Here is a 23,311-nt window from a genome sequence, read left to right on the forward strand (position 1 = left end):
CTCCTTTCCTTCTACCCAGAGCACCCAGGCTCAGGAGCAGGAACTAACGTCTCCATCGCAACCCACACGTGCCGGGGGATACCGGCGACGACGGAAGGGGTGCCCAGGAATACATACTCTCATTTAGGTTGGACTGCTGGCAAAAGATCTGAAGAAAGACGCGCCTGCCCCTCCCCTTAACACTCCCCGCAATTCACCCTAACCGCAGGAGAGCCATACACGGTGAATAGAGGACACAGCCTCATTAACACTCCGGGTCACAACAGGCCGTACACCGACCCAACCATAGCGGAATCCTCATTGTCATAACCTCCCCCCCTGCCTGAGGACAACAACAGTTTACCACATCCCACAACAGCCACTAGGTGCGTACAAATAAAGGGGGTAAAGGAAAGAGGAGAACAATAAACAGACGAGAACAGATAAAAAAGGGGACAAAAAGCACAAAAAAAGAGGGGAGACGGAACAGAAAAGGGAATTGGCTGACTTAGAAAATGTACGCCCCTATCGGACCTCGAGGAAGGCCTTAATTGGGCAGCCTCTGCAGACCGCTAAGGCGAGGCCCGGTAGCAAACCGAACCAGAAACCCGCTAGCAAACCGGCACAACAGTTATTATTTTCGGAAGCGCTCCACCACAAACGCCTAACTCCTACAACGACAGGCCCTCACGCATCGCCGCCCTCAACCGAGCCCATCACGATGTCTGACAAAGAACACTCCACAACCATGGAACGGATACTACAGGAGATCACCACTGTCAGTCGCCGCATGGAGGGAATGGACGCCTCTATAACTTCGCTAACATTGGAGACCAAATCCATGCGATCTGACATTGCAGGCTTCCAATCTAGGGTGACGGGACTGGAACAACGCATGGGATCACTGGAAGCTCAGGCTACCGCGTCCCAGGACCGAGATCAAGATCTCCTCCACCTTAGGAGTAAACTAACAGACATGGAGGACAGAAGTCGAAGAGATAACATCCGCCTACTTGGTATCCCGGAAAACAAAGAAGGCACAGAAATGCAGGCCTTCTTGAGCTCTACCCTCTCAAAACTGACCTCACTAGATTTTGACTAGAATTCCAAAGTGCACACAGAGTAGGCCCGAAATGCTCCGACAAATCCTCAAGGCCCCGACCAATCATTGCATGCCTGCTACGGCATAACCAAACCCGTAAAATACTCCAAGCGGCGCGTAGCCATGGACCTTTCCAAGTTGATCAGCATGACATTCGAATAACCGCCGACTATTCCAAAGAGACCAATGAACGCAGAATGGCCTTTCTAGCTCTACGACCCCGGCTCCACCAACAAGAGATGAAATATGTCCTTTTTGACCCTGCAAAAATGTGGGTTACCAAAAACGGAGTATCCAAGGACTTTTACAATCCCGAAGAATTGAGACTCTTCCTTGACTCTTTTCAACCTCAACCCATGGATTCTACCAGCACAAACCGTCTGCACGATATTTCAGGGGATAACGAAGGTAACAGAACTTTCCCCTCAGGAATGGAGAAAGCAAATACGGCCCTATATGACACTGATGCCAGTCAAAGAGGCAGGGACATGGAGAGACTAGCCAGATCACATGATGACAGGGGCCAGGTCTTACATGCTGTAGCAGCCCACACCCAGCTATCGGAAAGAGACAAATCCCGCTCCCCTTTAAAACCAACAACTGCATCTTCTTGAGAAGGCGACATAATGTTGTGCATATGTGAGACAATTGCTTGAACATTGATACACAGCCGCTGTCGACCCCGAGGATGGATGAGTACCTATTCAGATTATATATATGTACTTTTCTCATAACGGTTTATGATCGTTGGTGTCGCTGTCAAAGTTAGGCGATTAATATGCCCATGTTCTCCATATTGTAATACAAGACCTTATAATGTGACACCATCAAGTAGATTGTAGATTGCTTTTAGTGTAAGATAGAGTACACACACCAGCACCTGGACTAAATTTTACCGACTCCCATAGGCTACATAAGAGTTAAGACCTGGCTTTATAGTTTTACACAAGTGTTACCAAATAACTGTTAAAGAAACTGACGCGCTTCTACCGCACTACAGAATACCCCATAGCAGCAAGCAATACAGCACAAACTAAACCTGCTTCAACATGCAATACATAAGGTTAACTCCGAAGCCAGAGCTAACCAACCCCCATAGCTATCCCAGGGGCCAAGATCAGGTCAAATAAAAGTGAACCAACCCAAACTCTGGGATATGCAACCCAATGTACATTAGTACCCTCTCTGATACAATACTACATACCACAGTATCATAACATAAACTGTTAACAACCTCCACCGAGCACACGCACTCGCCCCCAGACTAATTATTGCCGATATACACAATCCCCATACAGGACAGGACGTTCATGATGGTATCACATGTTAAGCTAGTAAATTGACAATATCTGAATATACTCCACCGTGTAGTATTATGATGTAATAATACAAAACAAGGTATTTACAATGAAGTGAGACACACATTGTCCATGCATAGTCCAGGGTTCGGCAGTTCTCATTACCTACTCCACGACACATTGCCTGGCACCCAGTTCAACAGTCAATAATATAACAGTATGATAAGGCATTATGATATATTATGTTATTAGAATTGACAGGTTACAGTAATGTTGTATTATGTGATAGAGAGACGCTTTAGTTGAAAAGAAGTATTCAGGACGTATTATACTTACACCTCTTTATACCTTCGCCTGAACCAGAATCATATTGCCCCATCCACTCCCCTCCCTCCCCCGCTCCAACCTTCCCCTACCTACCTATCTTCTTCTTTCCAGTTACCCTGTCCTTATCTTACAATACCACAACATATTCTCAACCCCCTGCATCAACCTCTTTCCCCTCCTCTCTTATCAAATCGCTCCCACGATCTACAATACTATACAACAGTATTACCCAGACGCGGCGACTACCCTCTATCTCAAACCGGTAAACACTTCAGTCATGCAAACACCATACTTGTCATCACTCGTCGCCGAGCAGGCCCGTCCCCATACACAACCATGAACCCCCCCCATCCCTGTCATCGTCATACCGACAGCGGGCTGCCTGTTGCCCCCCCCCCCTCGCCTCCCCGGCAAAGACCACCCTGACGGCACGAGAGTTCCGAGAGGAATCGGACCCGCCATTTACAGATCTAACTAAGGAGGCTGGACCCCTAGCTTCCCCATCCCTCTCTTTTCTATCTCCTCTTTCAGTACTCTTTTTGGTTATTTTATTAATCTTGTTCTATATACCGATTTTTACACCCCCCTCCTTTCCTTTGCTTTTCTTTTCTCTTCTTTTCTTTTCTCCTCCCCTCTCTTCTCTGCATCCCCTTTCGGTTCCCCCTTATCTATTCTATCTTCTCGTCTTTGGCTCCTACTTCCCTCCCTCCTCCTTTTCTAGAGGGAACACCCGGCCACCGCCAGCTGCCCCGCCCTACCTCAAGCCATCACACCAAAACAAACGCAACCCCCATTCTAACAGTCGAAGTAGCCCGCCCCCCCCCACTAGTATCACCCCCCGAACCGGTGCGACCTAACACAACCGCCCAGAATGTCAGGGAACGCTTCCCATGCGACACGACCGCTACGGATCCTCTCCTGGAATGTACATGGCATGACCAGCTATGTTAAACGGAAAAAGATACTGTCCTATCTTCAATTCAAGAGAGCAGATATTGCCTTGATTCAAGAAACCCACCTCGACATTCTGGAATCCAGTAAACTTAAACAGGATTGGGTAGGAGAGGTTGCTTTTAGCTGCTGCCCAGCAGACCAAGAGTCTGGAAACAGCGCGCCCCGCTAATGCAGAGTGGCGATACTAACACGTAAGTCCCTTCCGATCACAATCATTAAAACATGGAACGACGCAGAAAGAAGATATCTATTTACAAAACTAAAACTAGGAAATACCTTCCTATGTGTGGGCTCCGTTTACGCACCAACCGTCTCAAAGCGCCCATTCTTCCTACAACTAAATCGCCTCTTGACCGAAATCGAACTACCCGTTATATAGTCGGGGGAGACTGGAACCCCGCCCGCCCAAGATGCCATATTGGACAGGACATGCCCCATTGATGTAGGCAACAATCATGACAAGGCACTTCTGACGGACCTAACTACAGATGCCGGCCTAGTTGACTGTTGGAGAATACAACACCCGAAAGATAAGGAATATACTTTCCTATCATCTGTCCATGGCACCCAATCATGCCTGGACTATTTCTTTGTATCACACACTGTAATCCCTCAAATGCTAGACACCTGTATCCTAGATAGCGGTCTTTCAGACCACTCCCCAATTATACTTCTGGTCCAGGTAGGTTTATCCCCCCGGCTGAAAACCATGGCGCCTCGCTGTACATAGATACCGCTCCACCCAAGGGAAGGAGCAACTTAGGACCCACGTGTCCACATACATGGCCGAAAATACGGGCACTGTGATCTCCAAAAGGGTCCTATGGGCAGCGGCAAAGGCGGCCCTGAGAGGGAACATGATGCGAGACGCAGCATTAGCCAATAGGGACAGAGTAGCCCGCCAAACTACCTTAGAAACCACAATTCAGAACCTCACTAAACAATACACTGCCCAGCCGTCCCCTAGGTTGCGCTATACATCTCGGGCGGAATACGCGCTGCAAAAATTACGCGGCCGCCACTATGAACAAGGCGAGAACGAAGGACGTCTCCTAGCCTGTCTGCTTCGACAAAGAGAGGCTGCCTCTGCCATCCTGGCCATGACATCCTCCTTAGGAGCAGTACTGACCCGCCCGCAAGACGTTGTGAACGAATTTGCCATGTACTAACAACATCTCTATACCCCTGAAATAACGACTGATCATACACAGACGGAGGCACTTCTTAACGCAGCCAACCTACCTTGTCTGTCGGAGGCAGGCCGAGCCCTCCTAGACGGCGATATAAGCAGGGAAGAAATAACGCAAGTTATAGCATATCTCCCCTATCATAAATCTCCGGGAGAGGACGGTTTCCCTGCGGAATTTTATAGATGGGCCGGGGAAGAGGCAATCACTGCAGTGCACGAAGCACCCACGGAAGCATGTCAGGAAGGCTCCTTGGGCGCTCTGCCCAATAGGGCCACGATTGTTGTCCTACCTAAGCCAGGGAGGAATCCTCTTCTCTGTGGCATCTACCGTCCTATCTCCCTCCTTAACGGAGACGTTAAACTCCTAGCCAGTGTCTTAGCAGCACGCCTACGTAAGGTGATACCGTCTTTGATTCATAATACCCAGGTGGGGTTCGTACTGGGTTGCACCTCTAGAAATCATATGCGCACTCTCTGCCATACTTTACTGGAATCCCTACAATTACCAGAAGAAGCTCTAGCCCTATCTCTAGATGCGGAGAAAGCATTTGACCGCATCGAATGGTCCTACCTGTTTACCACCATGAAGCACTTCGGCCTCGGAGAACAATTTATTTCCAAAGTACGCCTATTGTACGACCATCCCATGGCACAGGTTAATTGCGGGGGCTTCTTATCAGATCCATTCTCCATCGGAAGAGGCACTCGCCAGGGCTGCCTCCTGTCACTGCTCCTATTCCTATTGGCCATGGAACCCCTGGCAGCTACCATACGGAACTCCCAACAGATAAAAGGTATCCTTTTATCTGCTGGCTTATCCAAAATCTATCTCTACGCAGATGACATTTTGTTAACTTTGTCCAACCTAGAAACCTCCCTGCCAGCACTACTCTCTATCATAGAGGGCTTTGCATCCCTATCCGGATATCGGGTAAACTGGGACAAAAGCGAAGCGCTACCACTATCCCGCGTAACGATGAGAGCCGCAATACATGGTCTCCCATTTAAATGGACCCTGACCCGCCTTAAATACATAGGAACGCTTATTAATCGAGGCCTGGAACACATGGTCAGGGACAATCTAGATCCTCTTATATCCAGAATGAAGCAGGACTTTGCCAAATGGTCGCTACTAGGCCTGTCCATGTGGGGCAGGACACAGGCGGTCAGAATGGTTACCCTCCCGCGCTTCACATATGTATTAGGCATGCTCCCTTTACTGGTACCCCTCTCCTTGCTCCGCTCGATTGACGCATCCATAAGAACCTTCGTCTGGGGCTCCTTACGCCCAAGGTTGAAACCTACAACAATATTGGCACGACGATCGTATGGAGGTTTACGTCTGCCCTCAGTAGAACAATACTCATTAGCCTTACAACTGTTACAGCTAGCGTACACACTTCCAGATACACCAGACCCCCCGTAATGGGTAGCCACAGAGAACTCCTAAGAGGACAGCATACAGAGATGGGAGGGAAATACACTGATCACCCCCCCTTACCCAACCCCATCCTCACGGCCACAAACACAGCATGGCGCAGAGCCCACCGATTACTTGGTATACACCCTTTCATACACGCCCAGGCCCCTATTGCAGGGAATAAAAGCATAAAAATAGGGGGAAACCTTCTCATATGGCCCCAATGGTTCGAGGCAGGTATCCATAACATATCTCAAATCATAGATGGAAATAGCTTTCGAACTTTTGCCTCCCTTCAGGAAGAGTTCGGCATCCACAGTAACCAAGAGTGGCTATATATGCAGCTTAAGCACTGTATGCGTAGAGTCCTAGGAACTCCCCCGTGGACGCTTAAAACCTCACCCATTGTCACCTGTCTCCAGAAATAGGGCTAACACAGAGGCGTTATGGCTGGCCTATATGCAGAGCTAACAAACCATCACTATTCGCAGCCTCTTCTTGAACGACTGCCCTTAAAATTGCAAGACAGACTCGAGGTCGCCTATACGGAAGAAGAATGGTTGGACATAATAGAAGCCCTTGACAGGGGAGTACGCGAAGCCCGCCTGAAATTTTGTCTATTTAACGTTCTTCAAGAATGGTACTGGACCCCCGTTAAACTTCTCAGGGCAGGCTTGATGCCGCACGCGAAATGTTGGCGATGCAGAGAATCCCATTGTGATTTACTCCACATCCTATGTCATTACCCGACGATACAGCCCTTATGGGAAGCGCTATGACATGCCCTGATAGACTTTATACAGATACCAAGCCCGACTCCGCCATCACTCATTCTTTTACACGATATGCGCCCTTACCCTTCCCTATCACGAGCCCATAAACGGTTACTTCATACGGCAATTGCCACAGCCAAAATATGCATACTCCAGCACTGGAGGTCCAGTATTGCCCCTACACCAACAGAATGGATGACAGCCATGTCCTAAACTGCCACCCACGAGCGAGTAATTTATAACCTGCAGGATCAAGCGGCGCTATTCACGGAAGTCTGGAGTCCCTTCTGACAAGACCATGAGGCAGCTGGTGGACGGTCGACGAGCGTCAATTGTCCTCTCAGAACTCCTCACTCTCTTTCCCCGCCACCCTCCCCCCTTCTCTATCTTCTCTCCCCCTTCTTCTCCTTTCTTTTCCTTCTACCCCCCTAGATCTTCCGCCTTGACAAATGTTTTAGTCCTCGGACTGAGTAATCAGACACCCCTCCTTGCCCTCTTACCCGATCAGTGGCTGATAATCCAATGCATATTAGAAGAACCCATTCTTTAAACAAACCCATTCCAACTTGCATGCCCTCGTGGACAATCCCTTGTTCGTTCCTCTTCTGGTGCTACCTTTTCTCATGTGCTGGAACCTTTACCTCATATCATAACAATCTAGGCACATTTGCCACACTGTCCACTCCCACGCGACAATTCATATTAGATGGGGAATAATCGAACAACTCATGCACTAGCCTTGTCAGTCTGGCTCCAAGGCCCTTGGTCCCCTTTATGCATTCATCAATTCTCTCTCCAACCTTCTTCCCCCTTCTCTTGGTTTATAAGACACCTTTACCTTTCTCCCACCCCATGATTAATCTTTCTTTCTTTCTTTCTTTTTGCCCTTCTCTCTCTTTTACATACTTTCTCTCTCACAATCCTTCAACCAACTATTCAGAATATTTGTAAGGATGTATAAGTTTATAAATCTATTGTGGAATCACTTGTTGCAAAAAAAAAAAAAATGCTTTGCTTTGAAAGTATACTTCTATATATTCTGTATCACCCTTTATTCTTAATAAAACGATAAAAAAAAAAAAGAAGTGGCCCACGACGACACCTGCAAGACCACGAAGATCTATGTGTCCAAAGAAGGTGTCAGATTTCTGCTTGGATGCCAGACCGCCCAAGATCTCGACCTAGTGCATTTTGCATTCGGCATCCATGCTATCACAATCAAGGACCCCGTGGATGAGCTCAGCTCTCTCTTCGAAGGCATCGGCTGCCTGAGAGGACCACCACTCCAGCTCCACATAGACGAGTCAGTCGCCCCCATAGCTCTCAGACATCGGAGAGTGGTGTTCCACTTGCGCCCAAAAGTAGAGCGTGAGCTACAACTCCTGGAAAGAGCGGGCATCATCGAAAAAGTCTCATGCCCTACCCCATGGGTATATCCAATCGTGGTAGTGCGGAAACCCAAACAACCAGAATCATCAAATTGTGCTACACCCCGAATCTCGATCAATAACCACCTTCTCCGTGCACACCAACCTCTGGCGGTACACACGGCTCAATTTCCAGTGCGGCAGAAGTATTCCAACATGCCGTCAAAGGGATCCTGCAAGGGCTACCGGGGGCCCTCAACGTGAGCAACAACATCCTCATACACGCCCGACCCTGTATGAACACATGAGGAGACTGCGAGCCGTGTTTGTGAGGCTGCAGAAGCAAGGGCTGTCACTTCACCGAGAAAAATGCGACTTTCTCAAGCGAGAGATCTGCTTTTTCGGATACCGGTTCTCCGAACATGGAATAGGACCAGACCTGCACAAAGTCAGAGATATTCAAGAGGCCCCGGCCTCTACATCTTTCTCAGGGGTCCGAAGCTTCCTTGGCATGGTCACATACTGTGGCCGGTTCATGAAGAACTTGTCAGACATCACCGGCCCGCTAAGACAGCTCACCCAAGCTGACCACCCGTGGGTGCGGGGAGAGGAACAAGAGTACGCATTCCAAGCCACCAAAGATGCACTTTCCGCCAACACCATGCTGGCATTCTTTGATCCCCGACGGGAGTTGCAACTGGTTGTACACCAGCCCCACAGGCCTAGAAGCCGTCTTCACACAAAAATGAGACTGCGGAGAGTGGGGCCCCATTGCATTTGCCAGCCGCACGCTCATGCCAACGGAGCAGAGGTACTCCCAAATCGAGCGAGAAGCCATCGCCATCTACTGGGGGGGCCGCCACTTCCACCTGTACCTGTATGGAAAGCCCTTCTCAGTAGTGACTGACCACAAACCACTGCTGCCGCTGTTCAAGGGATCGTCTTTGAAACCTCCCCCCAGGATCGAAAAATGGATATTGCAACTCCAAGAATTCGATTTCACCGTGGAGTACCAGCCAGGAACAAGGAATCCCGCTGACTTTCTATCACGCCACGCTCGCCTAGCCACCCCTCAAGAAATGGTGGCAGGCCAGGAGATGGAGGAATATGTGAGGTTTGTGATAGACCGGGCCAGGCCAATGCCCATCACACTCAGCTAAGTGGTAATGGCCACCGACCAGGACGACCGCCTACAGATTGCAATAACAGCCACCCGGTCAGGAGACTGGCGACCACTCCAGCGCCCAGACACCTTCTGCACGCAGGACACCCAAGCCAGACTCCATGCATTATTCAACGTAAGGCACAAACTCTCTGTAAGCGAGGATGGCTGCCTGCTAAGGGGACTCTGCCTGGTATTACCGTCCAGCCTGACAGCCCGAGCTGTGTCCCTTGCCCATGGAGCCCACCAGGGCATCCTCAAATCTAAGACCCGACTCCAGAACAATGTCTGGTTTCCAGGACTAGATCAACTGGTAGAAGAAGCTGTCAAGGGATGCCTAGTGTGCCAGGCCAGTGGTTCCCCAGACCCTCCAGCGCCGGTCATCACTGAGATGGGCCCTCGGCCCCGTGGCAAAGGGTGAGCGCGGACTTTGGGAGCCTCACCCGGTGGGTCATACATGGTGGTGGTGGTCAACGACTACTCGCGATATCCTGAGGTGGAGCTGGTACAGTCCACGGCTGCACACGCCGTCATCCCGAAGTTCGAAAAGTTGATGGCCACCCATGGGCTGTTCGGCGAGGTGCGTACGGACGGTGGTCCTCCCTTTAACAGCCGAGAGTGGGCAGACTTCCTGGCCTCCATCAACACCAAACATCGGCGAGTCACACCCTGATGGCCCCAGGCGAATGGAGAGGTAGAGCGGTTCATAAAAACACTAAACAAAGTGATCGGCATTGCAAAGGCAGAATCCAGTAACGTGGAAGGCGCCATCTATGCATTCCTACGAGTATACAGGGTCACACCCCACACCACCACAGGAGTGCCCCCAGCCAGCTCTGTTTCGGGAGGACAATAACATATGCCATTCCACACCACCCCTCATGGGCAACACAACCACTGCCATAGAACCAATCAGGAACAAGAAGAGCCCGCACTAACGCCAATGCCTCCCGGAGGTGAACAGCTCGAGCAGTCCAGGTGCAAATGGGGGATGCTGTTCTAGTCAAGGACCGTCACCCAAGGGGCAAGTTTCGTCTGCCTTTTGAGGTACAACCATGGACAGTGACCGCCATGAAAGGCACCATGGTGACAGCCCGGCGAGGTCTTGAGACAGTAACCTGCAACGTAGCGCAGTTCAAATGCGTACCTCACTCCACGTCACACGATTATGGAAGTGACAGCACCATCGTAGCTGACACCAGGACCAATCCAGGAACCGACCTTGTCTGTCAGGAGAACCCAGACGACGAGAGGAGGCCCCCAGCTGAGAGACCTGCAACGAGCCAACTGGAACAGGCGGCTCCGCCAACAGTGACGCAGACGCCAGAACCACCCGCACGGATCGAGATGCCAGGTGAGAACCCAAACCAGGGGCCTGCGTCAAGGAGGTCCTGGAGTGTGCAATACAATCTGAGATACAACCCAAATCCATCCAGGCGTTACGCAGACTTTGCGTGTGACTGATCCTGCCACCTGTGATCAAGCGCAGGTGCCTCCTTGCCATGCACTGTCACAGGTCATGGAGTTTTCAATGACACACCGTTAGATGTTAAACCCTTTTAGTTCGTTGCCTCCCCCGTTGGGGAGGGATGTAGTGTTGCCGTGGGCCAGCCCACTCCCCTGTGGACCCAAGAGGGTTTACAGGTAGTTCCCCCATGAGACTGCGCAAGTTGGAGCGCACAGGGTATGACGCGGGGTGGGGATAAATAGGAGCTGGGACGTGGGAACGGGGTCTTTGAGAAGCGGGAAGCGGAAGGAACAATAAAGTAAATGAGCCTTGATCACTGCATTGTGTCCGTGTCGTCCTTGTGAACTGCTGCGCGACACGACAGTGGGCCAGCCTGAAGATATACCAAGCAGTTTTATCCTGCAAGGTACATATTTCATTTAATTTTTAATTAAGACCACCACTAACTGGGGAAATACGTTTGTAGACCCTGCCCTGTAAAATAAGTGCTGGTGCTGCGCACCGGAAACCACTGGCTCAAATTAAGCACAGCTGTTAATATTATTTAATTCTCTATGCAGTCACGGACCCCTGAGTAGGCTTCACTGCCCCCAGGGGTCCACGGACCACAGGTGAAGACCCACTGTGCTAAAGGAAACAACAACTCATTGAACGTTATTGCTATCAGCAATGAGCTGCCTGACTCACAAGATTTCCTTGGAAGACTGGATTTCTTTTCTACCAGTGCGAGACCATTACAAAAATTTAAAAATTACGTAGAAAGAATTCAGCGAAGTACAGATTAATTCTTCAGGGATAATGATTAATTTTAGCCAATGGCAAAGCCAGCAATTCCCCCTCTGTCGTCACAGCCCATATTGTCTCAAATAAGCTTTGGCATATGAGTGCCACTTCACAGCAGCAATAAAACCAAATCTAAAAATGTTTGCACCTTACTAGTAGGCTGATCTATTCCCCACAGCGGGTCATCCATGAGAGGGTGACACTCTCATTTCTATAAGGAACGCTTGTTACTTACTTATGCCAAGGATGTGGAATTGCTGCATGACCTCATGTAGCCAAAGCCTGCTGGCAGGTCATTCGTGCACATTAGCAGCAATATTTAACAAAAAACGATATTCGTTTGCCCTAGTGCGAACTAAATGCCCAAAGCTGCCAAGTCTGCAGATTGCTTATGGAAGACATTTTCCAAATTTCAGTTCCGTTATGAGTGACATTCAAATGCCAAATGTGTGATACTTAAAGTGACTTTCTCAGTAAAACTAAGCAATAAAGTGCATCGAACTGTATAATATCCGAAATCACAGCGTTTTGAGCAATGAAAAGCTCAAAAACGCATTGAAACTGCTGTAAAACCCGTGAAACTGAAGGTTAACACATGCTTTATAATAAACGTGAACTTTCTGCAAATGTTATACCAGCCTAGCTTATATTGAATGCAATACCATTTTAACATAACGTGCATATGATTGCAATAAAATCGAGCAGCACCATCCCATATATTTCATCAGAAGTTCACAGCTTGGCTTTTTGAATCTGGAGCAGGTTGAAATCACCACAGTACCACAGATCATACATTGCACCTAACATTCATTCTCTTTGTGGAACAAGTTAACCCACCTCATTTTGGTCTCAATGTCTAAAAGGTAACATGCCTCTTGCCTAAACTTATCGGAATAATTACACTGGTCTAGTGGGGTTGAAGCAAATGCTGTAAAGATCAGTTGAATGAACTGTGCAGTCCGGGAAACAGAGTTTGGGATTTATCTAGGCTGACTGGCAGTGTGTGCAACTGCCAACTGAGAGCTTCGGCTTGGGAATTAATACAAGGGGCTAATCCCAACCCCCCAGGTTCTTATCAAGAGGCTGTCTGAGACAATGTTTCTGACCATGCACGGCTCCACTCTGACACAACATCACGTGGTTCAGGTTCTTGATAACCGTGGGCAGGCGCTCTGCTTGGTTAATTACATGGCATTGGCTGGTGTGAATACATTATTATGATTTCCAACTCCCAGGGCACGTAGCCAGTATTAGTTATTAGCACAGACATGCGCAATTGCACACTTACTGCCAGCACACTTGCTATAGTTCCTCACAGCGCACCTATCGGTGGCCCCGGGGGCTCTATAAATGCATGACTAATGCATTGTAGTGCGGTGATGTGGCATCAGCACCAAAAATGTGCTAGTTAAACCCGCATGCGTGGTACTTGACAGGGCTGTAGAGGAGGCAGTTATAGACTCATATGGTGTTAGGCAGAGGCCAACAGCAGGGTCCAGTGCAGTTCCAATTACCACTGGTCAGCTAGGCAGTTGCAGGAAAGGCCTTTTGTAGCTTTTTCTATCCCTCTAGTTTGAACAGGAGATCAACCCTATGGCCTTGGAGTCCACTTCTTTGTCCTGAGTACAAGAGGGAGCAGGCCCAGTCCTTCAGGGCTTCTACCAGGTCACAGACACCAGGTCCAGTCTTCTGTACTTCTTGAGGTCAGAAAGTGTTCTCAAGTGGATGCCTGAATGTGTCATATTTATGCCTGGTTCTAGCTAGTCATTGCGAATGGCTCCTTGGCACACCCTAACCAATGTGCTGAAAGTTCCCAGGACCACTTTGGGCATTTTCAACATGGTGAAAGTCTTCAGCCACACTAAACTTGGTCTCTGAGGGTTGGTAGTGTGTTTAGGACGTATACTGTGGTAATTTTAGTGTCCTCCCACATGTAACACTAAAATTCAGTTCGGGGCAGCCACTGTACCCACAATAAACCCAAAGACAAAAATAGTCGCAGAGAGGTCAGTTTGATGGGTATTCTATGTATTATACTTCACCTCAGCCATCTCGCTCAGGAAGAGCCAAGGGGGGACTTGCAACATACGTTATAAATACTTTCCCTAGGAAGTTGGCCAAGCTGGCCAAGTTTATCAATGACTGTATTTTTCTATTTACTCGTGTTTGATCTGCAGAGAGATTGGGATATGCTTATAGTCAATTTTTATAACACTTGCTTTAACTCATAGAAAAATCAGGTGGTCACCGACTTGGATGATACTATCCAAGCGATTTTTAAGGATCACCATAAGCCTCTGCAAGTGTTCTGCATAGGAAATTTTAATGTCCCCCTCTTCAAATTGCCAGGCAAGTTAGTCTGTGGATTTGTTGATTCTAAAGAGGAGGATCTGACACACTTCTCACATGACTCCCATGGGAATACATTGAATAACCTATTTGTCAAGTATAACTTGATCATGAGCAATAGAATGGGATCAGCACTTAGAAATCTTGCTTCCACCTTTACGAGTAATTTGTGCACCTCAGCTATTGATTTCAATTTGATCACAGAAACTCTGAGTAATTTCATCAGTGATTTTGAGTCCAGTTTTACCTGGTATAGCAATCATGTGGCCGTAACATTGACGGTGGGGACTGGGACCCTGATTAAAACATAGTCATTGTTAGCTATAAACCCAGTTCTGTACTAGAAAATCGATTTACTGTAAAATGGGACAAGGTTAATACCACTAATCATTTTGAACTATTATGCAACAAAAGCACCTAGATGTGGTTACCTGCCTTGACAAGCAAGTAGAGACCAATGAGATTAGGCTAACTTTGATAGAAATTGTGGTAAATATTAGGCAGCCTTTAACTAGATCTAATAGACCTCCCACACTAAAGCCATGTGATTGATTTGATAGTGCCTGAACCAAAGCTCATACACCTCTCCAAACTGCACTTCATGTCACACCTCGAGCTGTGGAGCTAATTACGAAAGCATGTGCACTTTATAAATCAGCTTTGGTAGCTAGGAAAAAGCAGATCAATGAGGATGCCTGGAATGCTCTTCTTACGCCCAGGCTACAAAAAGATAGTGCTGCTTTTTGGTGGGTGATTAATGTCCCCTATTTTAGTGGTCCTTTGGGTCCTTCTGCAAAAGTTAATATTCCCGCTCACCAGTGGGTAGACAACTTTTGTAATATTTATTCTACTCAGGAGTCCCCATAGGATCAAGCAGATGATAGCCCAAGGGATCTTATACAGACTGCCACCCCTTCCCTGGTATTTGAGTATGCTGTGGTCTGTAGGGCACCAGGCCCAGACAGGGTTCCACTAGATGTATTTACAAATAGGCTGGATCTTTGTGCCTCTTTGCTTACCAATGTGTTTAATGCAGTAGCTATGGTAGCCCCCCTCCTACATAGAACAGGTCAGGAAAAATTCCCATTTATAAAAAAGGGGATAGATCCCAGCCAAAGAATTACAGGCCAATATCCCTCTTAGATGCTACTGTAAATGTTAAGGGGTGTATTCTGTTACACAGGCTGGGGGAGTGGGTGGCCAAACATGGCATCTTAACTGATACCCAATACAACTTTAAAAAAGGTTTGAGCACTGTAGATCAGTGTCTAAACCTCAGTCAGGTCATAGGCAAATAAACTACTGTTAAAAAGGGAGCTATATATTTGTCCTTTATGAACCTCACAGTAGCACTTGACTGCATTTCACACTTTAAACCATGGTCTATTGTGAGTGTTTTGGGAGTGGAGCCGAGCATAATTTCATTCATAAGACAATTGTATAAGGAAGCATCTGCCTGTATCCGCTATGGTAAGGAGAGGGAATGCACTGACAATTTTAGTTTTAAAAGGGGTGTAAGGCAAGGATGTGTCCTTGCCCCATTTTTATTTCACTATATATTAACAGAGTTGAGACATTTTTTAAGTTGAGTGTAAAGGACATACGTCCCCTACCCATTCTCCTGTACATAGATGATGCGGTTTTAGTGGCTAGAACTGATAGAGGGCTTCAAAATGTATTGAATGATTTTTTTACATTCATGAATGAACTAGATTTAAAGGCAAATGAGAGCAAAATGTTTACTAAGATCTGTGGGGAAAGACTGGCTAAAATACCCTGTCATTTTATTAACAGTACCAAGATATCAGTGGCTCCTTCCTTTTCATATCTAGGTATCCTATTTGATGATATATATAACTGGAAACCAATGTTATTAAATAGGAAAGCCTTCTTTGAAAAATCTTATATTACTTTGCAAGGTTTTTGCAAAAAGTTGGGCTCAAAACCAGTTCAAGAGATCTCTGTGGTTTATTTGAATAAATGTGTGGCTGTTGCAACCTATGGGGTGGGTATTTGGGTCATGACCGACGTAAAGATGAAGTAGAAAATAATTTTCTGAAAAATCTACTGGTGGTCCTACAAAGTTGTGCCAATGCCATATGTCACGCTGAATTGGTTATCCCTTATAGAGAGGATAGAAATAAATTATCTCATCTCTTATGGTGGCACTCTATCTGGGTAATGGAGGAGACCACTGTCAATGAGCCTGTTATAAAAGATTGTCTCCGACTTCATTCTGCCCTAGATATTTCATGGCTTGCATAGGTGAAAGCTGCCTCTGAGATAACTGTCCAACCTAGTTTATTTACCACTATTCCATGATAAGGCCTCACTGATTTTGTATCTGTATTTTCAGAGCTATAAATATGGTTGGTGTTCCACCTTATTATATTACCTTATTTACCTAACGTATTAGAGCTACAACATCAGCCCTTCTTCCTACTTTGATATCCTACCCTAGAAGGGCTAGGCAGCCCTGACACTGTCTGTCAACTGGCGGCATCATTTGAAATAGGGTTTGTCCTGTAGAAGGCGTTTGCCGAAACGCGTTGGCATTCTGTGCAGGAAACTGTGATTTAATTTAATGGAATAAAATTGGTGAAATTCAATTTACGAACATTCCTTTTGTCCTCATGAGACGGTCAAGGGATCAGTGCAGCCGTTTGGTGGATATTGTTCCATCTGTTTTGGATTATATATATATATACATATATATATATATACATATATATCAAAAATGAAGTTGTCCTCATGTGAAAGCGCACTCCCAACAGGTTATATAAACGGGAAGAAAAAGCAAAGCCAGCAACTCTCAGTGAATTCTTTAAGCAGTTTCATTATTCCAGGCCTTAAGTTATAAAATCATCTCTGGACACGTGTTTCAAGGTCAATCCTTTCTTCAGCAGAGAAAAATATAAAAGTGTTTCACCCTCGTAGGTGCAGCCAGTGCTGGAGGTGTTCCAGGCATCTCTTTCTTACTGAAAAGACCGGCATGGCTTCAGCTTGTCTAATTACAGGCACCTGATTAGTCTCTTTAAATACTAGTCCGCCCCAGTGGGCCTCTCAAGTGAGCAGTGCATGCTGGTTGTGGTGGTCCTGCAATTTTTTCATTTTGCCCCAAGTGGGTTGCTGGAGCCAAACGAAATAATGACCCAAAGTGCAAAACCTTTGTAGGCGAATCCAAAGTAACTGACTTTATAACTTAAGGCCTGGAATAATGAAACTGCTTAAAGAATTCACTGTGAGTTGCTGACTTTGCTTTTTCTTCCCGTTTATATACATGAGGACAACTTCGTTTTTGATATATACATATATATATATATATATATATATATATATATATATTCACTGAAAAAAACAAAGGTTACAGGGACGTTATAGTTAGGTTCTGATTTTACTCATACAGAATCATAGGAATTCCGCAGTTATAGTTAGAGTTCTTTCAAGTAACTAAAACTTGCGCCCTGCACAATTGTCTTATCAATAATTTTATAATTGTATTGCAAATGTTGCAGTGAGAATATGAAAAATGGCATAGAATATGTCATCAATGATATAACAAGAGGAATAATTAGCTGTGCAAGGCAAAGGCACTAGTTATAGTTACCTTAGGGCACATGTTTTAATTACTTGAAAGAACTCTAACAATAACTGCTGAATTTCTTTGGTTTTGTATGAGTAAATTCAGAACCTAACTGTAACATCCCTGTAACCTTTGTCTTTTTTTTTTTGTAGTAATTTTCATTGTTATATGTGAATCCAACCACTGCTGTGCATGGCCTTTGGGCGTGCACAGCAGCAGTTGGACACAGGGCCTGCGGCCAACCCCCTATAAGCACCCAAATTTGCATTGTGCGCAGCCTTCTCCTGTGTACTGTAGGGGTTGTCTGCAAGGGCTGACCTATAGCCAGTCCCTGCAGCCAACCCCCCTAACCACCCACACCGATTCAATGCACGGCCCTTTGTGCATGCATGGCGGAAGTTGTCTGCGGCCTCTCTGGGTGTGAGAACAGGTATAAGAGGCTGTATCGGGGGTAAGAGTGGCTATCAGAGTATCTGTTTGAGTGTGAGAGTGCATACATCAGTGTTTTAGTGGGTGCGTCAGTATGTACGCTGTACTATGAATGGGAGCATCAGGGGGTCAGTGTGTCTGTGAGTGGGTGTGTGACGGTCTGAGTGGGTCCATAACTTTGTGAGTGGGTCTGAGTAGGTGCATGAGGGTCTGACTGGGGCTGTTAGTGACTGCATGAAGGTGTGAGCGGGTCTCTGGGTGGGTGCGTGAGTGTCTGAGTGGGTCTGTGAGTGAGTGCATGATTGTCTGACTGGGTCTCTGAGCGTGTCTGAGTGGGAGAATTGATTAAAAGAGAGACAGAGAGAGCAAAGAAAGTTAGATGGAAAGAAATAGAGTTTTTTAGTCTTTGATGTCTGATTTATTTATTTCCAACATAAAATAATTGTTTTTTTTTTTTTAATATATTAATAAAAAAAAATATTTGAAATGAGTCAAGCTAGACCAGAACCCCCAAAGCTATGGGTTTTTAATTTGTTTTTTACATTTTATTTTTGTAACCATTTATGGGCTATCTGGGACCGCGAGGGAGGCCTCTAGGGCTCCCCCGGGGTCCCTATCTATCTATATATTTATTTATTTTATTTTTTTTAAAAAAAATAAAAAGCCCTTTACGGGCTATCTGGGACCGCGAAGGAGCCCTTAAGGGCTTTCCTGCTGCCCTAATTGAGTTATATATATATTTTTTATATATTTTTATTTTACAAAAGTGCCCTTGCTTCAGCAAGCATGGAGCTCCATTGACAGCAGCTCCGTGCTTGCTGAAACATTTAATCTCTGACCCCTGCACGCGTCCAGGGGAGAGAGATGAAAGCTCTGCTGTTTGACAGCGGGACCTGCTTTAAAGGTCCCCCTGTCAAACAGCTGAGTGTTTGATGTGGCTTGGCTGCAGCACTGCAGCCAAGCCACAGCAAAGAGATATGTCCCAGGGGTTGGCACCCCCGGGACACAGCAGGAGCTGGACCTGGGGGGTGAGGGGCTGTCCCCGGGTCATCACTGGCTCCATGAGGGGGGCAACGAAAATAGCCCCAGAGTGTGGTGGTCCCCAGGGCTTAGGGTCCCAAAGGGACCGCCTTTCTTATTTTAAATATTTGCCTTGGGGTTGGTGGCCCCCGGGGAAGGGGAGGCACAAACCCTCCCAACATATGATAAAATGAAAGCTCTGGGGAGGTGGTGGTCCTTAAGGCAGTGGAGGGACCTGCTGGTCTCCCCGCATGTTTAAAAATGAGAACCCTGGGGAGGTAGCGGTCCCCAGGGCAGCGCGGGGCACTGCGTCCCTGCATATTTACCTAGGAAAGCCCTGGGGAGGTGGTGGTCCCCAGGGCAACTAGGCGGCCGTGGGCCCACGGCATATTTAAAACTGAAAGCTCTGGGGAGGTGGCAGTCCCCAGGGCAGCAGATGGGCCATGGGCCTCCTGCATATAATAAACTGAAAGCCTTGGGGAGGTGGCAGTCCCCAGGGCAAAAGGGGCTGCAGGGCCCCAGCATATTTAAAAAGGAAAGCCCTGGGGAGGTGGCGGTCCCCACTGACTTTGCCATTTGTCAGAGGTGCTCTTAGGATTACACTGTTGCAAGGATTTAGTTTGTCCCTTGTCAGGCATTATTGTGTCCAGCCTAGGCTTGTAAGGGATGGCTGCCTATCCATATGGCATTGTCTTGATTGAGTTATTTTATTACATCTTCCTCCTGGGGTGTATTGCTTTGGTACTGATTCATAAGATGAGGAACCTGCAAGTAGACGTCCCCATCAGAATAATTAAACCTTTCTTAACAATAATTCCTGTGGATACTGAATCTACTTGCAGAATCTTCACCAACATACCTGCCTCACCGTTCTTACCTTTATTGTACGTTTAATGTTTAATAAGGTTACAAGTTAGCAGTGTTTCTGTCACTTTCTGCAATCTTGTGGCCATCTCTAAGGGTGTGACAAAATGGATGGGAACTGACATAAGGGTGTCCCCATATACTGCTGTGCTTCCCTCCATACAGGTAGGTACCTAAGTCATGTTGGAGCTGTGGTCCCAGCATAGGAGAGCTATTTCAACTTTTCCAGGTCCAGTCTGGCATCTGAGGGAGATTCATGATGGTGAGTGAGGAATCTACTAGTAAATTGAGCATCCACCAGAGATATCTCTATCAAAGGAAAATAACATATTCAGCCATGTAATTGAAATATGTTAAATAAATAAATAAATAAATAAATAAATATATAATTTAATAAATAGATTTCTATGCCCATAAGACATGTAATGGGATGGGACAACCTGTAGAAAAGGAAACCTTCAATTTTACTTGCTAGTCATCAGCATATAAATTACATCTCAATGGAAAATACTGAGTGATGGAGAAAAGGAGCTTAGGTAACAATTGAAATAACAGAGGAAAATGGGGACCGATGCCGAAAAACCACAAGAAAAGTATGAGTCTGAATATATTTATATATATTTGTATACTCAGGTAGCTTCTTGGTGCTACCTGGCACTAAAGACCCAGTGCAAGACATATATTGTGCTGGTTACCCAGCAAACAAAGTTTGCAATATGTAATTGTACCACCAACAAACAAAAGTTCCAAAAAGGGTCCGGAGGACACCAAATCCACACTAATACAAAGGGAACAGAGAATCAAAGGCATCTGTCAAAATGTATGCTTTTGCCTGTTCAAAGCTTGGACTGTTAGTTGGCCCTTGGGGATGGAGATGGTGGGGGAGGGGAGGGTTGTGTGATAGTGACCTCTGGGTCTCAAGATGGCCTCTCCAGCATCTGTCATTTTTGGGTGCCTTCCCCCGTGGTCTCGCGCCACTCGGATACATCTCAGCGCTTAGCTTTTGCTTTGACTCCCTTCTATCTGGTGTTAAGGGAATCGCTAAACCTAGGCAATATAACTGCTTCGTTTCATCTTCACTGTGTATCCCTTAAAATCTAGTGGGGACCAAGAAAGGTAGGACATTTTTCTTTGACATCCTTCTGAGGCTTATTTTTCTCCCAATTACACTTTTCCTGTTTGCTTTATTCACTAGGATGTGCTCTCCATATTTAACCTCTGGACCTCCTGTTACTGAACTCTACACCTACTGCTGGGGTTTCCATTCGGTCCAAAGCTGGTGTTAGGTGTTTTTTTTCTCTTGCTTCTTAGCGTGTAAAATGGTTATCTGAAAAAGAGTAGTCACACATCAGGATAGTTGGAGTCCAGTTTCTTGCTTCGGCCCTAAAACATCTCTTGATGGTTAGTGTCATATCGCCATTGAGTGTCCCCACTAGAAGTGCAGTTTTTGGTAGTTCAGAGGGCGAGGTGCCCATACGGAGGACTATTTTTACCCCTGTCTGGTGCTGTGTTTTGCACCTAGGTTTAGAAAATTGAAGTGGAAGTTTCTAAATTTGTTTTGGGTTCCTTAGCTATTTTGGAGGACCTAGGCAGGAAAGATTGCCCGATTTGTATATTGCTTTGTAAGCAGTTGATGGTGTTGCTCTAGATGTAGCTGCCTGAGGAACTGTTGTTTCTCTTCCTGACTGATATGTTTTGTCTTGTATGTTGTGTCATCTTTCCTCATGTTCCTGGATTTTGGTTCACCTGCGGCTAGACTGACTCTGCTGGCTTGTATGTACAATGCCACCCTCTTCCTCTAAGAACAGCTCTTGAATGGTGGAAGAGATGGGGACCCTTTCCCGTTGGCTAGGGAATTCCTCACCCCTTTGTTTCTGCATCCCTTTTCACTCCTTGGGTTTATTGGACAGCCAATCCTAGAGTCTCTTTTCAGTTTCTTGTCGATCTTGGATCAGTTCCTGTAATACATTATTGTCTTTGGGGTTCCTTCCCTGGTTCTCCATCACTTGTTCAAGATATTCTGCATTCACTGGTTCTCCTCCTCTTGGACTTTTAGAGGATTGTTGTTGTTTTGTGTAGACTTTAGACTCATCCCTATACAGACTCCCAATCTGTTACAAATTCTTTACAATACTCCTACAACTTTGGAAGAAGAGCAAAGGATGCACCAGGAAGTATATGGTATCCACCTTGTATCCACAATTAGCCAGAATTCTGAATCCCTATTTCTCCAGGTAATGATGTAAACGCCCTAGTCCTCGACCTGCCAGAGTTGACACTGATCTCAATAAGGGCATCCTACTTCCTATTTCCCACAGCACGCTTCATCATATAAGTATGCTCACATAACTTGATGGAACTCCACTGGCTCACCATGAAAGTCCTTACCATCATGAAAACCAAATGCCTAACCCAAAAATTCATCATGACTAGCTTCATTGCCTGTGTAGCTGAAAAGCTTACCACCTCTGGTGACTCTGAAGACACTCCTTATTAAGGAAAACTACATCATCATGGTGCAGTAACTGTCCACTTCCAGAACCCAGCACCCATCTATTAATTCTTTAAAGGCATCTTTGCCATCCACACTGGTCCGAGCTCCACTGCCCTTTGACTAAGTGTATGATGTTCCAATGCATCATACAGTTATAAATACATATAATCCACTAAATTGCCCATCTCTTATACGAGTAGCTATTTCCTTCCTTTTGGGGGCAGGATACTCTTAAGTAGTGATATGGGTAAGAACAGGGTATGAGTGGGGACACATTTGTTCCCTGGATTCTCTTTTACTTATTATTGTGCTCGGTAGAGTTAATCTGCACACCATGGCATGCTGACCTTGACATCCCATGCGTCTGGAAGAAAAGGGGCCTAAGAGCACCGATGCTAGGTTCACTACATTGTGTAACTTGTACCAGTTCTCTGCTTGCTTGCACAGCCAAAGCTCTGATGTGCTGTGACCTTTGATTGCCTCTAAGCCCAGGTGTACTATAGACTGTGAGCTTTCCTGCTTAGCACTCACAAGGGGCTAGCAGCAGCAGTGAAATGAGCTGCTGCATCAATGCTAGAACCTTCACTTCGTCACTAGGTGAAGGCATGCCACTGAGAGTCACAGTCTCCGTTCACACACCACCACCAGCGTTATGGGGAAAGAAGCAGTGTTCAGGGGCCAGAAGGAATGGAAGCACTTTGAGCCATCCGCAAGAGGGAAAGCAGGGGCTGGCGAGCCCTGTGTGAGTAA

This window comes from Pleurodeles waltl, chromosome 8 (genome assembly GCF_031143425.1).
Source record: "Pleurodeles waltl isolate 20211129_DDA chromosome 8, aPleWal1.hap1.20221129, whole genome shotgun sequence".
Lineage (NCBI taxonomy): Eukaryota > Metazoa > Chordata > Amphibia > Caudata > Salamandridae > Pleurodeles > Pleurodeles waltl.